This window comes from Echinops telfairi, unplaced genomic scaffold (genome assembly GCF_000313985.2).
Source record: "Echinops telfairi isolate 266 unplaced genomic scaffold, ASM31398v2 ScPeMD7_7429;HRSCAF=8467, whole genome shotgun sequence".
Taxonomy (NCBI): Eukaryota; Metazoa; Chordata; class Mammalia; order Afrosoricida; family Tenrecidae; genus Echinops; species Echinops telfairi.
The window spans coordinates 273,150-278,704 of record NW_022111329.1 but is presented as its reverse complement, the minus strand read 5'-3'; the positions used below and the strand labels follow the sequence as shown (position 1 = coordinate 278,704).

The following is a 5,555-nucleotide window of genomic DNA, read 5'->3' as shown; positions in this document are numbered from 1 at the left end:
GGTGCTATACTGCACCCTGACTGGCTCTTCTTTTCCTTGTGACTCTTCTGTAAGGGGATGTCCAATTGTCTACAGATGGGCTTTGGGTCTCCACTCTGCACTCCCCCTCATTCAGGAAAGACAACATTCGTGACAACTTCCATCTTTTCTCCATTTATCATGTTGTTCCCTCTTGGTCCAGTGGTGAGGATCTTAGTCTTCCTCACATTGAATTGTAATCCACACTGAAGGTTGCAATCTTGACCTTCATCAGCAAGTGCTTCAAGTCCTGCTCACTTCCAGCAAGTAATCCGCATTTGCAGGTTCTTAGTAAGACTTCCTCCAATCCTGATGCCGTATTCTTCTTCATATAATCTAACTTCTCTGGCTATTTGCTCAGCATTTAGATTGAATAAGTATTGTGAGAGGATACAATTCTGTCACATACATTTCCTGAATTCCAACCACGCAATATTCCCTTGTTCTGTTTGCACAACTTGGTCATGGGCAAAGATTAGATTTTACATTTTTGAGTGCTTATGTGGAGAAATGGAAAGATGGATAGTATTCATCCTGGAAGAAATTTATATGAAATTTAAATATCAGGGTTTTTTTTAGAAATATAGAACTGACTCAGTTACTACTGAGTTGACCCCAACATCTGGCAACCCCTATGTGTCACAGTAAAACTTCACGTGGTTTTCAATAGCTAATGTTTTAGAAGTAGATTGCCAGACTTTTCTTCCAACATACCTCTAGGTGAACACAACCCTCCAACCTTTTGGTTAGCAGCTGAATGAGTTAGCCATTTACACGCCCCAGGGGCCCCTTTTAGGAATATAGTCATGCCCATTTGTTAACATATTGTCTGAAGTGACTTTTGCCCATTTCAACAGTGTGGTTCAGAGTGATTGAGACAGAGACTATGGAACCCACAAAATGGTAAATATTTACTCTCTGGCTTTTTGCAGAAAGTTTTCAGACTTCTGCTCTGTTGTATTATTATCCGCATTTTACTGATAAAGACACCGAGACTGTGTGTTTTGGAAAGCAATTTGTGCAAATGGTGAACTTGAAGAGTAGAAGTTCACCTTCCCCTGAACAGGCAGACAGGCCATCTGAGAAGTCTAAGAGTAAGGGAGAAATTGCACAGCATCACAGTATCCTCTAGAGAGGATTTCTGGTGTGAGTTCATGTACTGTCTGCATGTGTGTCCCTCAGCCTGTGTGTGTGTGTGTGTTCAAAGCCTAAGAGAGAACTATAATTGGAGAAGAAACTAGATACAATTAAAAATAATGTCTGCTTTGGAAGTAGAAGGGATAGTGTTAATAGAGGCTGCTGGTTATATTTTACTTAGAGTGATGAAGGGACCCTCTCTAATTGATGACGGTAACGGTTGTCGTCAAATGATAATAACCATCTCTTACTTGAAGTGAGCTGTCGTTGTATAGCCTGAGTTCACTACAGTTGACACAAGTAAGTGTACCCCAGAGCTAGAGCTCACCCAGTGAGCAGTAGTCCGCGCTTCTGATGTTCACGTGTCCCCGTGTGCATTGCAGAAATAGTCCATCTGCTGGGCGGTTTGCTTATAGAAGGCAGCATAGATGAATTCTTTGGTGTTGCTGTGTGCACCACATGACAGTGGTGAGGTGGAGGTTGCTCCTTTGCTTTCTTTCTAGAGAACTTCCCAGGAAGACAGAGGAGGGTGAGTGTGCATTTGGTCCAGAATAAAGAGGTATAAGTTGCACTGAAAGACTGGGGGCTTCTAAAGGCTACTTAGGATCATTTGGAAAGCAAGCTTCATATGTATTGGCTGTTCGAGGTTCTGTGGGCAGCATCAGACTCTGTGCAATATGTCCCCTTATTCTGAAAGTCTGACAAATTGATCCCTTTTCTTTCTGATAACGGCTGAAGATGGAGGCTCAAAAGAAATGTCTTCCAGGTGTGAGAATTGACTTACTTTCTGTTAGAGTCACGGGCTTGATCCTTAAGCTGTCATTTAAGACATTTATGGGGAGATTTCCATAGCTGTAAGCTAGACGGTGTATGAGAAACATCATGTGTTTGTTATATTCCTAGAGTTACAGTTTTGATTTTTCCTATTCATTTGGTGAATGGAGGAAGACTTCTGGATTTTAAGAAAAATTAAGTGACATTTCCCTTAATAATAAGAAAAATCCTATTTATAATTAAAAAGGTTCAAGAAAGGCTATTGGTGAAAACCCCAGAAGCAGTGAGCTCTGACTCCAGGCAACATTGTGTCTGAGTTGAACTGTGCATGTTAGCAAAACTATTCACATCCCTGGTCCATAATCAGAGGGGATTCACCAGATGATTTATTCACGGGTTATTCCCCTTCATTAAAAAAACAAACAAACGGAAACAGCTTTAAAATGGGTCAAAGGGGAGATCAAATGATAAGAGATTGCATTGTAACCTATGCCTGCCAGTATCAACCCTACAATGCTCTCTGTCTGATAACAGAGCTATTGACATCCCTCAGCTATGATCAGAGGAGATTCACCGGTAGCTTAATCCATGTATGGACTGTGCAACTGGATTTGGGCTTCTACTATCATCCATCACCTTCTGAAAACCAGGTGCTGACAATTTAATCTATGATACCATTCCCTCCTTGAGATTTGGATTATATTGTTTACAATCCTTGGATCACACAAGTTGGTGTGCTTCTTCCATGTGGACTTAGTTGATGCCTCACTTAGATAGCTGCTTGTTTCGAAACCAGCCTTCAAGATCCCAGACACTCTTCGTTTTGCCAGCTGGGCACCATTGGTTTCTTGCCCACACTTTGTTATAGCACCCGTATCTTCAGTGATCTCTTCATGAGGACGAGCATCAACCAGGACCGTGACATAAGAACTAATGTTCTTAGCTTGGGGTTAGAATTAAGTGAAAACCCAAGACTCATTCATGCATCTACTGTTTTATGTTTCTGGTTTACCTTAGAGACATCATTGTCATTTTATGTTAAAGAACATTATTAATCATCTCCCTGGGGCATATGGTAATTTTACTGATAGTGTTATTAACTTAGCCAATGGTATAGAATTTAAAACACAGTGGAGAAAAGAAAACTACACCAGTATAAGCCAGCTCAGAACCTAATTACATTAATTAAATTTTTAAGTGACTGAACACTACTTACACAAAACCAATATCACTCCACCGAGTCAATGCCGACTCATAGCGACCCTACAGGGCAGAGTGGACTAGCCTCCCAGCCTGCAAATCTTCACAGGTGTAAGAAAGTGGGGCCATCTTCCACAATGTGCTTTACTCCAACTCTCTTTCAGTCACTGGACTTTATTTGAAATGGTCCCTTGAAAACATTTTCCTATTCCAACAGTTCAACTTGTGGGCTCCTGTTCTGTAGAAACAGAAGCACATGTACTCAGTGGTCTGTGTGCTAAGATGTAGGTATGTTATGGATTTACTTGAATTGCAAAAATGTAGAAGCAACATGCATGACGATCGAAAGGAGATAGTTGAATAAAGTCTGGCATGTCCATATGAATAATTCACAGTTGTTATAGACATAATTCTATGGTCCAAGAGGGATGGCCAGATTTCAGAGTCGACTCAATGATTACTGACATCATTGGAATGTCCAGGATATAGAATTAAGTGAGAAAAATAAAATAACATATATAATGTGATTTGGTAAGAACAGATTTTATTTTAAATCCTTCCCATATTTGAATATATTTGCGTGCCACAAAGGGGGAAGAATATAGATGAACTTGACAGCAGAAAGGACAGAAGTGGCAGGATAAAGTCAAGGAAAGAGAAAGAAGATAGTGTCTATCTGTCTGACTGTCTACATTCCTCAGTTATGTTTACTTATTCACGTGTGCTGATTTTGAGGACTAATAAAAGAAAGAGAGGAAAGACAGGAAGAGAGACGATCACTTCTATAGGAGCCCTGAGGGTGTAGTGGGTTAAGAGTCTGGTTGCTCATTGCCGGGTCAGTATTGGAAGCCCCTAGTTGCTCTGAGGGAGAAAGACCAGTTTGTCTCTTTCTGTAAAGACTTACAGCCTCAGAAATCCAGAGGAGCAATTCTACTCTGTCCTGTGGGATCGCGATGAGTCGGCATCCCCTCGGCGGTATTGAGTTTGAGGTTTTTTGGTGAAAGTTGGGTGACTTGACAAAAATTTGTAATTTTCCCCACATTGTCTATAAAAGTTATCCATTTTCTTCTAGACAGCCAGAAAAATGCTTTTTTCTTAAATCTAGGAAACATAGAGCCACATTAGGGGCAACCAACTCAGACAAGGAAGTAGGCTAGGGAAGTAGGGACTGATCTGTGGGAAGAGTTCGTCGGTGTGTGTGGATTCTGGTGCTGACAAAGCATATTGAAAGTACCCCAGACAGCCAGAAGAACCAGCAGAGCAATCTTGGAAGATACAGCCAGAGTACTTCTTTGATGCCAGGTGGGTGAGACTTCCTCGCTCATGCTTTGAACATTAGAAGAGACAGGTCCCTTGAGAAGGCCACCATGCTTGGTAAAATGGAGGTGCAGCAGGGAAAAGGGCGAAGGCCCTCAGCAAGACAAACTGACACTGGCTGCAATCATGGGCTCAAGCAAAGAACAATTTTGAGGATGGCAGAGGACCAAGCAGTGTTTCCTTTTGTTGTACCCAGGGTCTCTATGAGTTGGAATTGATTTGACAGCACCTAACAACAGCAATGTGTGTGTGTTTGTGTGTGCGCGCGCGCACTTTTCTCTGCTGAGATAGCCAGCAAGATGCTGCCAGGCTCTCTCACAAATTGGATACTTTACAAATTTTCTTAAAGATATATTTTCCATATTATATCATCCTCCTTATGCATTAATATTTGATGATGATAGCTCTTTCTACTTAAACAACTTGTCTCCACACAGATGTGGTAGTGTTGACCGATGATTTCATTCCTGCTTATTGTAAAACAGAGGAGCCCTGGTTGGGTAGTGGGTTTAGCTAAGTACATTTCACTATGCTGATACGCATTCACAAGGTAATACTGCAAGGCCATGGGCATCTTGTGACTGAAGGTGTGTTGGAAGGCTGGAGATCCTCTACAATCGCATAAGGTGATCGCGCTCTGAAAGAATTGTATTTCGGATATTTGATGTAATCAGAACATTCTAGAATCATGACCATCAACTACAGTGTTAACCCAGTACTATTTTGATTCCAATAAGACAGGAAGTAATAAAAATGTTAATTTCCATATGAGTAGCTCCTTCATGGATAAATGCTCTTTAAAAAATAATCTACAAAGAAGTATCTGTGCTTGGCTGACTCCATTTTAAAACTCTTGGTCTAGTTCAAAGGCACCATCATTTGGGGAAACTAATCGTGTGCAGCGACATTTTTTTCCACCTCACAGGCTAAAATGTCTCTCACTAGGCCAAAATCTGAATGGTGCTTATGGGCAATTTATCTGTCACAAGGGGTGGGAAGAAGAGGAAGAGAAAAAATTTTTTTTGAGAACACAGCAATGACAGGGACCAGAAATGTAAACAGATGTGTTAAGTCACCAGGTGGTCTATAGTCCATATCTGCTCTGGACA

General features: G+C 41.2%; 1 protein-coding gene across 1 annotated transcript in view; it reads left to right on the top strand.

Moving 5' to 3' along the window:
* FRMD3 (FERM domain containing 3) overlaps positions 1-5,555 on the top strand; it is a 359,195-nt gene that overhangs the window by 233,655 nt on the left and 119,985 nt on the right. The window lies entirely within an intron of this gene.